The sequence below is a fragment of the Microcaecilia unicolor genome, chromosome 2, assembly GCF_901765095.1.
Source record: "Microcaecilia unicolor chromosome 2, aMicUni1.1, whole genome shotgun sequence".
NCBI lineage: Eukaryota > Metazoa > Chordata > Amphibia > Gymnophiona > Siphonopidae > Microcaecilia > Microcaecilia unicolor.
The window spans coordinates 339,067,496-339,085,501 of NC_044032.1; the positions used below are offsets into that span (position 1 = coordinate 339,067,496).

Below are 18,006 nucleotides of genomic sequence, written 5' to 3' on the forward strand. Positions count from 1 at the left end.
TAGGCCTACATTATATATAAAGGGCCTGCTGCTTAACCTGCAGTAGTCTTATAATTATGAGCAGGATAATAGTTTTGGCACTCTCTTACTGCTAGGTGTAATAGATCTAGATCATATATGAAGGCACTGTTGAGTTATAGTGTTTTGGGAACATACATAGGAACATAATCTTCTTGTTCCTTTATACAGAATATGAAGCAAATATGTGTTAAAGAAAATGAATTGATCTGCTTCACTTTCTCTTGATGAGTAAGAAATCATCAATAGTAGAAAACAGTCTGCTTAGTTACTATTTGAGGTCCAATGATGAAAGGTACAACAGTTTAAAAATAGAGAGAAAACAATCTAAACTTGTCTATACAAATTAGCAAAATGTAACAAACTAGAAAGAAACATAGGATAGTTCAATTAAACAGCATAAGAAGAATAAATATCTTCCTTAATAAAATAGGTACACTTGTGTTACATGCTATAAGAGTAAAATAAGTAAAATAAATAGCAGTGGTCCTACATTTATGGTGGAAATGTAGTTTGCCTTGTACTGAGAGTAGTAACAAGGAGGCTTAAGGCAAACCTCTGAACATAGGGAATAATGCACCAGATAACAGTATCAACACCTGATTTAGTAGTTAATTTTGTAGGCTAAGGCAAAAAGGTCTTCTAATGCCTTTATAACAGAATCATCAGTGTCAGTATTACTGGGAATGTAAGTATAACAATGATTTCTGGCTTTAAATTGATCAAGTACCCCTCTTGATAGTGACAATAGAGGATGAAAAACCAAGGATGCCACCCACTTTGACCAATGTTGTAAGTGACATACCAAAAGTATACAGGTTCTCTGTTAGAGGGTCTGATTATTGGATGTGTAATCTGTTCAATTTTAATTTGTCCACATCCCTGAAAAATTTCAAAGTTATCATACATGGACCTATTAGATGTAGTAGTCCATGTATCAAATATAGGATAACAGAAAATATTAAATGTAGTTAAAGGGTCTCAGTTAGGATCATCATCCATTCCAGGATCCCAATTTAGGGGGTGAGTGGGACAGGTACCGTTCAGAGGCTCATTAGAGTGAGCACCAGCCATTTAATAGCCAGGCAGGTGTAATGCAAAAAATATGGAATGTAAAGTCAAAAGAAAATAATAAAACAAAACAAATGATGATTGGTATTGTCAGGAATTATAAAATTAAATAGAATTAAAAAGGGCAAGTAATGATTAGATATAGGGTTTCAATTAAAACAGGGTAAATCAACTGTTGGAGTACCTAGGGTGGATTTTTGTGATTATTACTATGTATACTGAAAAAACCTGTGAGTCTTTTCAAATGTATAATAGATTAGTCCTGGAACCAAAATTAGGAATAATAGAAGTACAACAAGTCCCAATACAGTTGTTGGAGTACAGAGTACAGTGTCCTCTTGTGGGTAGGTGGACTTGCATCACACGGTTCCACTGGAAAGATGGCAAGTGCAGTAGTAGGCTCTCTTTGATGTGCAATGTTCCGTTCAGGTAAGGTGGTAATGTCTGTAGTTATCAGATGCTTGGAAAATGTTCTTTTAGTCCATCAACTTGAAGTGGTGGTGGAGGCTGCAGAACCAGTGGTAACTGCTGAGCTGGTGGGGATGGCTTGAAAGGGACTGAATCAGGAGCCTTGTAGATGTGGATGTCTTTTAGGTGGACCCAGGAGGTGTGGTCTTGCAACTTGACTAATTTAGAAAGGTCCTATATAAATAGGGATGTAGTACTTCCGGTGAGCCAAATCTCCAACTTTGAGAGCTTTTGGATAACCGGTGGCAGGGGAAGGGCTATCATTACCCTCCCCTCTTCTGACTGAGATTTCCTGTGAAAATCGAAGACAGAAAAAGTAATGATAATAAACAGAATATTGGCAGGCAATTTGTTATCAGGATTGGCTTTAAAAAGGCAGATGGGGTGGCTTGAAGAGCTAACAAGGCAAGCGGCAGAGCATTGAGCCAATTGTTAATTCAATTTACCATAAGTTGTATTAATTTAGTTTTTTAAAAGTGCATTGTAGTGCTCAACTAGGCCATTGCTAGTAGGTTTGTAAATACAAATAGTATGATGTGAAATACTTAGTACAGGAATAAAAAGACTTTAAGAACTCATCAAAAATGAAAACCATTGTGTGTAGTAATTTTGCAGGGATTGCCAAATATGGGAATAATCTCTTTGATGCAAGGATAAGCTTCTATTTATTATTATTATTTTGTTTTAAATTTGATTAGAAATCATCCACGTAGACAAGCAGGTACCTTTTATTTTTCACAGGTATCTGCATATCTGTAAAATTAGTATAGGCCTGGCCCATGCACAAGTGACCAGTAGGTATACAACAGACGATACACTGATCTGGAATGACATTAGATAGAGAAGCTTGCTCATGTGGTATTCAAATATGTTGCTAGTAATTCTTATATACTGCCTGAGAAACAGAAAAGCATTATGAAAAGAAAAATTTAGAGAATTAGGGAAATTCAGTATTGGGTATATTCTATGGGATACCCATTCTTGTGAAATACCTAATCCAGAAAAGGGTACTTATTATTATGAAAAAGAAATAAGCAGTTTGTGTAGAGACTTCAACTATTGTTGTGTAAATAAATGTGATCTGTTTGAGAGTATAAACAGAGAAATAGAAACAAGATACAGATATTATATGGCCATAACACTGTTTGTTGTTATTGTGTAGACAGACAAAAAGCATTATAACTCAAAAAGCTTTAGGTAGAATAGAAGGCCTCACATAAATAGAGCACAGAGGATAGCAGATACATTACCACATTCAAACTTTTCAAAATTCCTTTGGACCTTCTACGACTTTGCTCTGCACCCACTCTACTTGCGAAAATCTTTCTTAAGGGTCTGTCATGCGAATGTCTACTTACATGCACTTATAGAAAGCACATCCAATGATACATGAACAGCTAGACTATTTTACTGTGCAAACATTTCTGAAACCTATCATATTTGAAAATATCATTTCCTTATAACCTTTATAATTATCCCAAAAATGAATGGGATTCTCACATCCATTTACCTTCCTCCGCAACTTAATCAAAACTATACTGGAAATTTGTATCATGGTAGCCCCCTAAAAAGAAGGAAAAAAACAGTTTGCAAAGTCAGAAAAATAAAAATAATTAAAAATAAATAAAGTTGAATGGCAGGCTTTGAACCCATCAACTTGGTCATATGGAATGAGTGCAGTAGAAAAGAGAGTATGGACTGAGTAAATGATCAGGATTGAGAAAGCAGCCTGTTCATTTCCATTGCATAAGTTTTGCTTGTGTAACTGAAGACTGCAAAATAAAGAAAAAATAAAAAATAAAAAAATAAAAAAAAATCTTGTGAAGGGGGGTGGGGGGGACGTCAGGGGGAGGGGGTAGTGAAGAGGAGGGGGTGTGGGAGTGGAATGAGGGGTGGAGGAATGGGGGTAGGAGGCATAGAGGAAGGAGGGGCTGTGCAGGGAGAGGAGAGAAAGGGAGGGCTGAGGGGAAAGAGGGAGGGGGCTAAGGGGGGATAGGAAGGAGGGGGGTGGAGGTGGAGTATGGGGTGGGGTTAATGCATCCGGGGTGCGCAGTGGCAGGGTGAGATCAGGACCAAAGGACACCTGACCTGTTGTTACCTGGCGTGCCAGGTCATCAGCTAAATTGCTGTTATTAGGGGATTGGATGAGTGATCTTTATAATATAGATCAAGCATAAAGGAGTCTAGAATTTGGACATGAAAAAGTGCAGTGCATTTTAAATATTCCTGTGTCCTGTAATTCAGCAGCTGTGAAACAGAAAATAGTTATTTTGTGGGCAGATGAATCTGCGCTTGCGAACAGAAAGACAGTTCATAAATCTTTACACACACAGTGACGTCGGGAGAGCAAATGGAAGGGAAAGAATTTCCTTTAAAGTTCTCCGGTAGCAGAAAATACAGATATAAATCAAAAGAGAGTTGAACAGAAAGCAGTAAACGGTGAGAATTTATTAAAAATCAAAAGTGAGAAATAATGAGTTTTATCTTGTCAGCGGCATTGCTTATCTTTAAAAGTTTAAAGAAAACTCTTCAGTGCTACAGACAAGTATTATAGACAAGTAGCAGAAGAAAATACAGCTGTTAATCAAAAGAAAGTTAGTCAGAAGACAGTGAACAGTGAGACTTCATTATTCAGATGTTTGAAATAAAGGAAAAAATAAACAGAGGATCACATTTTTTCTTTTTTTCCCTTTTTGTTTCCAGTCTGTGAATAACAAGGTAAGGAAAAAATCTAAGTGTAACAGAATAGCTAACTCTATCTGTAAATCACTAGTTTGTGGGAGTTCATAGTGAATGTTTAAAGAAGCAGGCTAGGGGCTTCCGGTGGCTTTAGGGGGAAGTGCCTTATAATTCTGTCTTAATCAGGCAATAACTAAATCATTACCGTGCTACAAGCAGGGTGTGAGAAAAAGAAAACCCAAAAGTAAGAAATAATGAGTTTATCCTGTTACACAAAAGTTTTAGAAATTGCGGCACCTCTCTGCCAGGGGAGGGGAGGGGGGAAGAGTACTCAGCATGACCTTGAAGTACAGAAAAATGAAACTGTCAGGCTTTCCCAGTGTGAGCGTTTACACAGAGAAAAGCAGAGATGCAGCTTTAAGCATGAAGCACAGAAGAATGCATTTGTAGGTCTGAGTAACTCGGGCTCAAACCAGATGGACACAAGACCATTCTGTTTTATTTTTTATTTTTTTAAGAAAGAGTTGCACAATATATTTAAAAAGTTAGCTAAAAACAAATCTATTACAGGGGATTCTGGAGTTGAAAAGCCTGATGAACTGGGACCATTTTATTCCTAAGTAAATATCAGATAAAGTAATGGCATTAAACCATGGCATGTTAGCACAAGGTATGGTAAAAAAAAAACAACCCACATATGGATAATACAGTAATTCAAGACAGTGTAGGAAGTAACCACTGTTTAGAATTAAGTCAGAAGAGACAGTAGGACTACTAAAACTACCAAACACACTCAGGGTAACTTCTAATCTTTAATCTAATAGTTTAAGCATTGTTCTCCACAAAATTATAGTTCAGCAGAGTGACTCCACAAGGTGCTTATAATCTGCTCTGGTACAGGCCATGCCTAGTTACTGAGAACGGCGTGGGTCAGGGAACAATTGCTGGACAGAAGGATTAGTACGCCGGGCATACCTATGAAAGGTCTGCGGATTTCGGTGACATTCTGCTGCAAAATGACCTAACTGATGGCATCTCCAGCACCTAATATGTGTGCGGCGATTTGGGCAGGCAATTTCTGGATGTTGCAAGACATTAGGTCCATTTTGTCAAGTGCAGTCTCTGCGTCAATTGGTGACTGACATGGACAAGCATTGCCTGATGGGATGGGGAATAACTGGGAATTCACTGGTTTAGAGGGCTGGGTTAGAAGTTCATTGGAGAACCCTGACTCATATGATGGCGGAGCCCCCTCACATGGATTTGGAGCTGGAGGTGCGGCTGCATCCAAAGGAGGATGTGCCAGGCTTTGGGAAGGGTGCAGAGATTGGGTATTACCTTTCTGCGCCCCAATAAGGCGGAGTATCGCATTAAGGTATTTATCAAAAGGGAAGATCTGTAGAACATTCTCTAGGGGCGTGGCCATGGTAAGAAAAGTATATGGCAGTAAAAGTGGCACTAATGGTGTTGTGTAATTATGTGCTTAACTTTTATTACAGTGGGAAAGGAGTCTAACAACGTAAATCTGCATTAAAAATTAATTAAAGTGAATTATATACTTACCTGTCTTCAGAACTTTCCAGTGTGCAGGGATACTTCTCAAAAGGGAAGGAAAGTTGTGAATATGTCTAAGTAAAAAGAAAAGGTTGCCTAGGGCAATTTCATAAAGGTACAATTATAGCTGAACCGGTCAAAAACAAAAAAGAAAATTGCAATGTGCACTCAAACATCTGATCTGATTGTATAATCTGACTGTGTTTCAAACTGTGTTTCAAACTGGTTTATTGATATCTGTGAATCTGAAAACTAGATTTCTGATTTCAAACTGCCAGCAAGTATTAGAAATCTTTCTTTTGCCAAGTTTCTGAGCTCCTTCCTTCCCCCACCCCATCTATCTCAGTTCACCTGGTTTTTTTTTCTGCAGCCATTTTAAAAGCACAAGTATGTTTTCTGTGGAGAGCTGTGTTGCTGGTCTCTGGCTGGGAGAAACTCAGATAAGATTTGTGCTGGCTATATTTGTGGCTTTTCCTGCCCTAGAACTGTGGTTTTTTTGCACATCTCTACCTACTATCCTTGTCCTCCCCTTGTCCCAATCAGCTTTGTAGAAAAGAGGCTTAATACAGGCCTAAGATAGGTTTTACAGCAATCACATTCCACAAGTTTAGGTTTATACCCATCTACCCCAAGACTGACACTTCCTAAATCCCTATTCTAACTATACTACTTATCACAACTTAACTCCACCCGAATTACAACTGTCTCAAATTGCTGAGGAGTAAAGTTAATCTTGTACACTGTCAAGCCTCATCATAAAATACCTATTCATACCCATTCAACAAATCAAGATGACTTTTATTCTCTGTAATAATTGTGGAGCTTTAGTTTCAAGGCCAATCATCTGGAAACTTAAGGCTTGTCCTATCTGTAATCAGCTCGCTAGTTTAAAACAAGAGGTCAGTAAATTAAAGCAGGAATTAGATGCACTTAAAGCAACTTCTAAGACTGCACAAAATCAAACCAAATTCACACCACTGCCTCAAAGGATAAAACCTCCTAAGAATAGATGGTTCACAGTAGGCTCAGGCAGACTTCGTCATGTGACACAAGAGGCATACACCCTCACAAGTGTTACCCCTACAGAATTCTTTTGCTCCATTAGAGCTCTGTGAGGTTCTTAAAAATAGAACTGAGCCAGAAGAAACACCAAAAGAAATTAAGGTGGAACAAAAAGATATGGAGGGACCCAAAGACAGAAAACACACCAAAATATCAAATGTTGAAACACATACCAGGAAATGTAAATGGAAAGTGATGACCACAAATGCTCACAGTCTTGGCAACAAAGTTCATGACCTTCAAGCCCTGATGTTGGAGGCAGACTTGGACGTTGTTGCAATCACAGAGACATGGCTCAATGGTTCCCATGAATGGGATGCAAACATACCAGGCTATAATCTATTTAGGAAGGATAGAGAGGGTCGTAAAGGTGGAGGAGTAGCTCTATATGTGAGAAATGATATCACAGCAACCGAAATGACAGGGACCTGGGGTAAGGAAGAAGCGATATGGATCACCTTAAAAAGAGATGATAGAACCTCTGTCCACATGGGTGTTGTCTACAGACCTCCAACACAATTGGAAGAATTAGATAAAGACCTGATCGCAGATATTCAAAAGTTGGGAAAGAAGAGAGAGGTGCTGTTGCTGGGAGATTTCAATCTGCCGGATGTAGATTGGAAGGTTCCGTCTGCGGAATCGGAAAGAAGTAGAGAGATTGTGGATGCTTTCCAAAGTGCTCTGCTCAGACAAATGGTCATGGAACCCACGAGGGAGGGAGCGACGCTGGATCTGGTGCTCACAAATGCGGATAGCGTGTCAAATATCCGAGTGGGTGCCCACCTGGGCGGCAGTGACCATCAAACGGTTTGGTTTGATATGACGGCTGAAGAGGAGGGTGGCCACTCAAAACTCAAAGTCCTGGATTTCAAGCGTGCTGATTTTAGTAAAATGGGGGAATACCTAAGGAGGGAGCTGATGGGCTGGGAGGACGTACGAGAAGTGGAAGGACAGTGGTCCAGGCTAAAAGAAGCTATAAATAGGGCCACAAACCTTTATGTAAGGAAAGTAAATAAAAGCAAGAGAAAAAGGAAACCGCTATGGTTCTCCAAGCAAGTGGCTTAGAAAATAAAGGCTAAAGAGTTCGCATTCCAGAAATACAAAAAAACTAAAGACGAGGAACACGGGGAGGAATACCGGAGGAAACTGAAAGAAGCCAAGAGAGAGGTACGTCTGGCGAAAGCGCAAGCGGAAGAACAAATGGCTAGAAAGGTAAGGAGGGGTGACAAAAATTTCTTCAGGTATATTAGTGAAAGGAGAATGACTAAAAAGGGAATTGTGAGACTAAAAGATACTGCAAACCGCTATGTAGATAATGATGAAGAAAAGGCAAATTTGCTAAATAGATACTTTTGTTCTGTTTTTACTGAAGAAAATCCGGGAGGAGGAAGTGACGTCAGCGTTGCAAATGGTGGCTTGAAACGATAGCTCCCGAACCAGCAACCACAAAGCTATAATTACCGGCACGATCTGCACCACGCTGTAAGGCGAAACACGAAGGAAAAGCGGTGGGAAAGCGGAGCGCAGGAGGCGATGGCATCGGGAAGCGCCAAAGCAGCTGAGTTGCAGGCATTTGCGTTTAAACGCAAAGACGCCAAGATGATGCAGCAGCAGGAAGAAAATGGCGCGAGTCAGAGGACCGACCACGAACTATCGGCTTTCTTAGAGGGCGGAGAGACAGACGCACCACAACAAGAAGTCTGGGCAAAGCTCTGCAACTGGTTCCAGGAGATCCGCACAGATTTAAAAGACCTAAAAGAGGTACGTCAAGATATAGCTGCCCTAGGTGCGGAGCTTCGGGGAGAAATGGCCGAGCTAGGCAGCCGCGTGGTGGAGTTGGAGGCGGGCCTAGAAGAAAATGGGGAGACGCTGCAGACATTAGAACAACGTGTGCAAGTCCAGAAGGCAGAGACTCAATACCTACTAGACAAAGTAGAAGATCTAGAGAACAGAAGCCGACGAGCTAACATTCGGGTGCGGGGCGTACCCGAACTACCAGACTATGTGAATTGCGAAGGGGTAGTACAACGCATAGCGGCCCAACTGCTCTCGGAGCCGGATCACCCAATAGACATGGAATCCATACAGATTGAGAGAGCACATAGAGCGCTGGGCGGTCGCAAAAATAATGCGCCAAAAGACATAGTGGCCTGCTTTAAAGACTTTAAAACAAAAGAAGCGGTGATGCGGAAAGCTAGAGCGGCTGAACCGATCGAGTGGGATAGCTATCCTATAGCAATTTATCATGATTTGTCATCCACCACCCTGAAGCGGCGCAGCGAACTCAAACCCCTTACAAACCAATTGAGAGAAGCAGGGATTAAATACAAATGGCAGCATCCGTTCGCCTTGATGTTTTACAAAGAAGGCAAGCAATGCAGAGTGGGGTCGATTGAAGAAGCACAAGACTATTTGGAGGCTCATGGATCAGATGAGGCTACTACAGCTCCGCAGAAAGCGGGACAACTACGGAAAGAAAGGCCGAAATGGCAGCGAGTGTCCCAAGGAAGGGGGAGACTGAGACGCCAACTATCAGATAAGAGGATGACCCCATCGGCGAACATGGGATGAATATTTGACTATAGACCTATGGGAAGATGAATGTTAACAAAAGCCTGGAGTTGCTACACATTGAGGTTAATTAGCTCTGTGGTGCAGACTGATGGTATGTTGAAGGTTGCTGAGATGATGACGTGATTTCCTCTCTAATGAACATGCCAATGTTGGGTAAATTGGCATGTCAAACACAGATGTGGGGGGCGGGAGGGGGGGTTGGGAGGGGAAAGGAGAGGAGGGAGAGCACTAGGTGGTGGATATATAGGTGGGGAAAAAAATAGAATGTCATGTCGGTGTGCACATATGTGACAATGAATGTGCGAGGCCTAAACACCCCCCAGAAAAGAAGACAGGTGTTCAGAGAGATGCTACGTCTGAAAGCAGACGTGGTGTTTCTTCAAGAAACCCACTTAAAGCGAAGCCATGAACACTTGATGAAGCATAAAAGCTTTCCAATTATACAGTATGCGTCGAGTCTAGATGGCAAAAAGACGCGGGGGGTGTTGGTGGCAATGTCTGGTGCTCACCCATGGTATATACATAAAACAATAAGGGACAAATTAGGCAGATATATATTGGTGGTGGCATCCCTATACAATATATTCTATACCTTGATATGTGTATATGCTCCAAATGAGGGTCAGGGAGAATTTCTGAAAGAACTGGAGGAACTCATGCAAAACCACATACAGGGACAGCTTATGGTGGGAGGTGACCTGAATCTCACGATAGACCCAGCAATAGATAATTCGGGGGGAAAGGTGACATATGCCAAAAAGGACAGAGTTGCCCTTAAGGGGTGGATGATGAGATGGGGGCTAAAGGACCTATGGAGAGAGAGACATGGGCCAATAAAAGACTTTACATACTATTCACCAAAATATAATTCATATTCTAGGATAGACTACTGGCTAGGTGAGGGAGTAATGGGGGATAGAGTGCGTGATGTGAAAATTGAGCCAAGAACATGGTCGGATCACTCCCCGGTGGTTCTAACCATGAGGGTAGTAAACGCGCCTAAAAGGCAATGGCAATGGAGGATGAATGATGCTCTCCTTTTAGACCCGCAAAATATAAGTACCATAGAAAACTATATAATAGAATACCTTAAATTTAATGACACAGAGGAGGTACAGCCTATCAGCATATGGGAGGGACTTAAAGCAGTACTTAGGGGTCAGCTGATATCACTCCAGGCCCACTGTAATAAAACCAGGGCGGAGCGGGAAACCACTCTCAGGAGAGCAGTAGCAGATCTGGAAAAAGCCCATAAAACTGACCCGGCAGATAAGATAAAGGCGGCAGAGCTGCACGAGCTTAGGGCGCAATTAAAGGACCTACAGCTGTCAGAAATAGCAGTGCAAATGCAGCAAACACAGCAAGAACACTTTGAGTTTGGGAATAGGGCTAGCAGATTGCTCGCTTTTAAGCTTAAAAAGAGGGCACAAAGAAATGTCATTACTGGCATAAAGGATGCTTGGGGAGAACACCACACTCAAACAGAAAAAATACAGGAAATATTTTGGGAATTTTACACTAGGTTGTATCAGTCAGAACATACAGCATCTGAGAATGAGATAGCTCAGTATTTGAAGGAAGCTGACCTACCTAAAATGGCCTATGAGGAACTGGAAACACTGTCAGGACCTATGACATTAGAAGATATAGAAAAAGCAATTGCAGATCTACCCAATAACAAGGCCCCGGGTCCAGATGGGTTCCCTGTCAGGTTCTATAAAATGTATGCCAAATGGTTGGCCCCTGTGTTGCTGAGGGTGGTGACATCCCTAGAAACGGCCAGAGAACTACCATACTCTTGGAGAATGGCAGAGATAGTACTGATCTTAAAGCCTGGTAAGGACCCGCTTCAGTGCGGATCGTACCGACCGATTTCGCTCTTAAATACTGATTATAAAATATTCACTAAAGTGTTGGCTAAGAGATTACAGGGGGTAATGCCACGCTTGGTGCATGAGGACCAAGCGGGATTTATTGAGGGACGGCAGACATTTGATAATATTAGATGTCTGCTCCATATTATTCAACAAGCAAGGGAAGATGAAGCTCCAGTGATTGTGTTCTCGGTGGATGCAGAGAAAGCGTTTGACCGAGTAGAATGGCCATTTCTGTTTGCGGTCCTAAAACAGATAGGAATAGAAGGAAGATTTTTGACTTGGCTTCGCCTGCTATACGCTGACCCACTGGCAATGATTAAGATAAATGGTACACGTACCAAGCCGCTGTCATTGAGTAGAGGTACACGGCAGGGATGTGCGGTATCTCCGCTGTTGTTTGCACTGACAATTGAGCCACTAGCCAGGATGGTTAGGCGCCAGCAAGAGGTACGGGGAGTGGTCAGAGGTAGACGCGAGCACAAGATCATGCTGTTTGCAGATGATATTTTACTAACCCTTACACACCCAAGGCAATCGCTGGAACAGGCGATGAAGCTCATGGATCACTATGGGCAGATGTCAGGCTTTAAAATTAATGCAAACAAGTCAGAAATCTTAAACCTCACGACGCCGCCAGGAGAGGTAGCACAAATACAGAGAGCTCACCCATTCGTTTGGGCAGAGAAATCCATCAGATATTTAGGAATCCAAATTACCAATCAGATAGAGACAATGTTTCAAGCAAACTATCCCAGAAAGGTAAAGGAGTTATTTGAAGAGTTAGACAGGTGGGAAGGTCTAAACATATCATGGATGGGCAGAGTTCATGCAATAAAAATGATGATACTCCCCAAACTACTATACCTGTTCTTGGCCCTTCCAATACCAATTCCCCGCTCATTTTTTCAACAATTAAATAGGAAAATGTTTGCGTACATTTGGCGGAAGAGGCCGCCCAGGGTGCGCAGGTCGGTGATGTTCCAGCTACCGGTCATGGGAGGCATGGGTGTACCAAATTTCTATCTATATTATCAGGCTGCACAGCTGAGGATACTAGCGGAATGGTACCCTGAAAATAATAAGAAATGGTTACACTGGGAGAGAGCATGGCTAGGAACCCGATACTTAGGAGCTATATTATGGGTCCCGGGGAAGGACCTTTGGGCAGCTATCAGACGGGCACCGGAGGGGATAAGCCATCTCTTACACACCTGGCACCACATCCGAACGCAGACATTCCCAGACAGGAAATACTTCCTACAAATGGCTATTTGTGAAGCTCCGGGATTCCCACTGGGAAAGTCAGAGAGTGTGTATCAAAGGTGGGCTAAGCAGGGACTGCATAAAATAGACCAAATATGGGATAAGGGGACAATACGAGAATTTCAGGACATGCAGGAGGAGTATGGATTGGAGGAGAAGGATTTGGTATACTACCATTGCTTGAGAAATTACATACACAGACGAGCGAGGGAAGAGCTAGAGTTGGCTGAAACAGTGCTCGAAAAAGCAATCAGGGGGGGAGGTGGCAAGGGCGCTGTGACTAGGCTTTATAGGGCCCTGCTGCTGCTCTCAACTCCCCAGGAATATTATGTGAGGAGATGGGAGTCGGTGCTACAAACTAGCTTTACGGATGAGAGTTGGCGGATTGTGTATAGATATTTGTTAAAGCCATCTATAGCACAACCCCTAATTGAAAATGGATATAAGATACTGTATTGGTGGTATTACACGCCGGACAAACTCCAAAGAATTTATACACACATGACTGCAGACTGTTGGAGAGGTTGTGGGATAAGAGGGACGTTTATGCATATTTGGTGGGAATGCCCAAAGGTCAAGGTATATTGGGCACAGGTGCTGGAGATGATTCATACAATGGTCAAGGTGACATACCCTAGTCAGGCAGGATATTGCTTATTACACCTTCGGCCCCCGAAAGTTAGGGTACGCTGGCATAAATTAGCGATCCAGTGTCTTGTAGCAGCTAAAATTATGCTAGCGAAGGCCTGGAAGCAGGTCGAACTACCTGGCATGCAGCTGGTGGCACGTAAATTAGATTATATATATCAGATGTCCAAGTTGACAGCAATTAGAAAAGGCCATGTTAATTTGTTTCAGAAGATATGGCTCCCATACGAACAGAAAAGAGAAGTGCTTTTGTCACCACCATAGTGCGGGAGGGACGGGGGGGGGGGGGGGGGGGGGGGGGGGGGGGGGGGGGGGGGGGAGGATGCTTTATCTGTAATTGTTTTGCATTGTATGAGAAATCCTATGTATGAGACTTGGCAAATGTTGTTGTCCTTGTTTCTCTGTTTGTTGAAATTGAAAAAGCAATAAAAATATTTGGAAAAAAAAAAAGAAAATCCGGGAGAAGGACCACGATGGACTGGTAAAAGTTCATTTGAGAATGGAATAGATATAGCACTGTTCACGGAAGAGAGTGTGTATCAACAACTAGAAAAACTAAAGGTGGACAAAGCCATGGGACCGGATGGGATCCACCCCAGGATATTGAGGGAGCTCAGAGAGGTTCTGGCGGGTCCTCTTAAAGATTTGTTTAATAAATCCTTAGAAATGGGAGAGGTTCCGAGGGATTGGAGAACAGCGGAGGTGGTCCCTCTTCACAAAAGTGGTGATAGGGAAGAAGCTGGAAACTACAGGCCGGTAAGCCTCACTTCGATTATTGGAAAAGTAATGGAAGTGATGCTGAAGGAAAGGATAGTGAATTTCCTGGAAGAAAATGAGTTGCAAGATCCGAGACAACATGGTTTTACCAAAGGGAAATCGTGCCAAACGAATCTCATTGAATTCTTTGATTGGGTGACCGGAGAATTGAACCGTGGAAGTGCTATAGACGTAATCTACTTAGATTTCAGCAAGGCTTTTGACACGGTTCCCCAAAGGAGGCTCTTAAATAAACTGGATGGGCAGAAGATAGGACCTAAAGTGGTGAACTGGATTAGGAACTGGTTGACGGACAGGCGCCAGAGGGTGGTGGTGAATGGAGTTCGCTCGGAGGGAAAGGTGAGTAGTGGAGTGCCTCAGGGATCGGTGCTGGGGCCAATTCTTTTTTTAACTCTTTATTTATAAATTTTTTCATTTACATCAAGCGATATAAAATTCGGCAATATCAGCAAAAATAAAATAAGGAAATAAACATTACATCATTACTTATAGTAAATAGTATTTCAAATTTGTCCACAATAAATTGAATCAAGATACTAGGAAATAAAATATTAGCAATAAACAACATTATTTAAACGGAAGGGACATAACAGATATCTGCAGCCAACTAAACAGCATTTCTAACTAGGGAGGCAAAACTCCAGGTAGATTAGCACTCTGCTTGGAATCAATAAATTCTAATAGCTTCGAAGGGGTAAAGAATATGTAGTTAACAGATTCAAAGGTAATATAGCATTTGCAGGGAAATTTAAGCAAAAAAGTAGCACCCAACTTAAGAACTCTATTTTTATAAATCAAAAAATCTTTCCTCCTCTTCTGCGTACTCCTTGCCAAATCTGGAAATATTTGTATCCTTTGACCCAGGAAGATATCAGTCAAATGGCGAAAATAGAGTCTCAAAACATTATTTCTGTCCATTTCTAATGCGAAAGTCACAATAAGTGTCGTTCTCTCTGTAATAACTTCCAGAGAGTTCTCTAGAAATTCTGTCAGGTTTAAATCTGGTGTAATTTGCTCTTTTGGAAATTTAGAAACACCCATAATATACTGGGTTCTCGTTATGGGGGGATAGCCCTCCATTGAGATTCCCAGTATTTGAGTAAAATATCTTTTAAGCATGTCTGTGGCTGATACTAAGGGTGATTTTGGAAAATTAATTAACCTTAAGTTATTTCTTCGAGCGTTATTTTCCAAATTTTCCAATTTCTTTTCCTGAATTTCTTTTTCTTTAGTTAAGGAAAACGTTAGATTTTGAAGTTTTTCAACTTCAACTTCCATCTTCAAGACTTTTTCTTTCTGTTCTTGTAAATTATTAGACAGATTTTCACTAGTCTGTTTTAATTCCTTAATTTCTCCATTAATGGAAATATTCATTTGGAGTAGTGTGCTATTAACCCCTTGAATTGCATCCCATAATGAATTCATAGTCACCACTGTTGGTCTCAGTAATCCACCGTTGTTCCCGGTAGTGACGCTCCGGGGAGCAGGAGCCTCGACCCGCAACTGCTCCTGCATTGCTGTTTCTTTCCCCGGAGTTGAGGTGCCCGAAGGTCCTCCTCCCATCGGTGTTGCGAATAACATTTCCAACTGCCGTGGTCCCTCAGGCAATCTTTCACTTCCGGGTTGTGGAGGAACAGTGTGAGAAGGGGGACTCAACGTCACTCCTTCAATGCTGCGGTCCGTATCCAAAAAGGTCGAACCCGTCGAAGCAGAGATCCGCTCGCCATGGGTCCCAATTCCAAAGACCTCCAAAGTCGGCTGTCGAGAGGTTGGCGTCGTCGGTGGAATCATGGAGGTAGAAACCACCGTCTTCCCCTTTCTCTTCCCCATTTTAAAAACGGAGAAAAAGAGAATTCCCTCGCTAGTCTAACGATGGGTCTCGGGAGCTTAGGAACACACATCCGTTACTGACGCCATCTTGACTCGGCTCTCGCTGGGGCCAATTCTGTTCAATATATTTGTGAGTGACATTGCCGAAGGGTTAGAAGGTAAAGTTTGCCTATTTGCGGATGATACTAAGATTTGTAACACAGTGGACACCCCGGAGGGAGTGGAAAACATGAAAAAGGATCTGAAAAAGCTAGAAGAATGGTCTAAGGTTTGGCAATTAAAATTCAATGCGAAGAAATGCAAAGTGATGCACTTAGGGAGTAGAAATCCAAGAGAGGCGTATGTGTTAGGCGGTGAGAGTCTGCTAGGTACGGATGGGGAGAGGGATCTTGGGGTGATAGTATCTGAGGATCTGAAGGCGATGAAACAGTGTGACAAGGCGGTGGCCGTAGCTAGAAGGTTACTAGGCTGTATAGAGAGAGGTGTGACCAGCAGAAGAAAACAGGTGTTGATGCCCCTGTACAAGTCGTTGGTGAGGCCCCACCTGGAGTATTGTGTTCAGTTTTGGAGGCCGTATCTTGCTAAGGATGTAAAAAGAATTGAAGCGGTGCAAAGAAAAGCTACGAGGATGGTATGGGATTTGCGTTACAAGACGTATGAGGAGAGACTTGCGGACCTGAACATGTATACCCTGGAGGAAAGGAGGAACAGGGGTGATATGATACAGATGTTCAAATATTTGAAAGGTATTAATCCGCAAACGAACCTTTTCCGGAGATGGGAAGGCGGTAGAACGAGAGGGCATGAAATGAGATTGAAGGGGGGCAGACTCAAGAAGAATGTCAGGAAGTATTTTTTCACGGAGAGGGTGGTGGATGCTTGGAATGCCCTCCCGCGGGAGGTGGTGGAGATGAAAACGGTAACGGAATTCAAACATGCGTGGGATAAACATAAAGGAATACTGTGCAGAAGAAAGGGATCCTCAGGAGCTTAGCCTAGAATGGGTGGCAGAGCTGGTGGTTGGGAGGCGGGGCTAGTGTGGGCAGACATATACGGTCTGTTCTGGGGCTGGTGGTTGGGAGGCGGGACTAGTGCTGGGCAGACTTATACGGTCTGTGCCGGGGCTGGTGATTGGGCGGCGGGGATAGTGCTGGGCAGACTTATACGGTCTGTGCCAGAGCCGGTGGTGGGTGGCAGGGATAGTGCTGGGCAGACTTATACGGTCTGTGCCAGAGCTGGTGGTTGGGAGGCGGGGTTGGTGGTTGGGAGGCGGGGATAGTGCTGGGCAGACTTATACGGTCTGTGCCAGAGCCGGTGGTGGGTGGCAGGGATAGTGCTGGGCAGACTTATACGGTCTGTGCCAGAGCTGGTGGTTGGGAGGCGGGGTTGGTGGTTGGGAGGCGGGGATAGGGCTGGCCAGACTTATACGGTCTGTGCACTGAAGAGGACAGTACAAATAAAAAAAAGTAGCACATATGAATTTATCTTCTTGGGCAGACTGGATGGACCGTGCAGGTCTTTTTCTGCCGTCATCTACTATGTTACTATGTAAACAAAAAATTCTCAATATGTGTTTGTAATAGTCAAGGTACTTAGCAAAACCCCGCGGTCTAAACCTGGCCCATCAATTAGTGCGTCCACTTATTGAGAGTACACTCAGGATACATCACAAGACACTTAAGACAGGGTGGCTAAAGGTTACCTGCATTACAAAAAAACCCGCGGTTCTCCTTGAACCGGAAGAAAAAACCCTCAACCTCGGTCAGGAGATCGGACAAAAAAAACCCCTCAGTTACTCTGGACTGGACTCTCAGTTCCACTGGACTGGACCCTCAGCCGCTCTGGACTGGACCCTCAGCCTCTCTGGACTGGACAAACTGTCGGTCACGCTAGACCGGAAAAAAGAACCCTCGGTTCCACACCTAGAACCGGAATAACCCTCAGTCAATTTAGACTGGAATACAAAAATATCCCTCAGTATTAAACTGGAACTCTTGGTCACCTTGACCAATATAAAACCCCTCGGCCAACTGTAGACTGGTTAACATAAAAAAACCTATTTACAAAAAACGTAATGGTCAGCTAAAATTATAGTACCTGAATAAGGGCAACCCCAAAAAAACTACCTATGGGTATTCACCAAGGGACATAGGGTCCAAACAGCTCTCTGTAATAAAGAGAGACC

At 42.7% G+C, this 18,006-nt stretch overlaps 1 long non-coding RNA gene across 1 annotated transcript in view; it reads left to right on the plus strand.

Annotated features, from left to right (window-relative positions):
• Positions 1-3,751: 3,751 nt before the first annotated feature.
• Positions 3,752-18,006, plus strand: part of LOC115462449 — a 47,651-nt gene continuing 33,396 nt past the window's right edge. The window contains exons 1-2 of the long non-coding RNA XR_003940852.1: positions 3,752-3,996; positions 4,261-4,275. This is a non-coding gene — a long non-coding RNA (uncharacterized LOC115462449). The remainder of the gene's footprint in view (positions 3,997-4,260; positions 4,276-18,006) is intronic.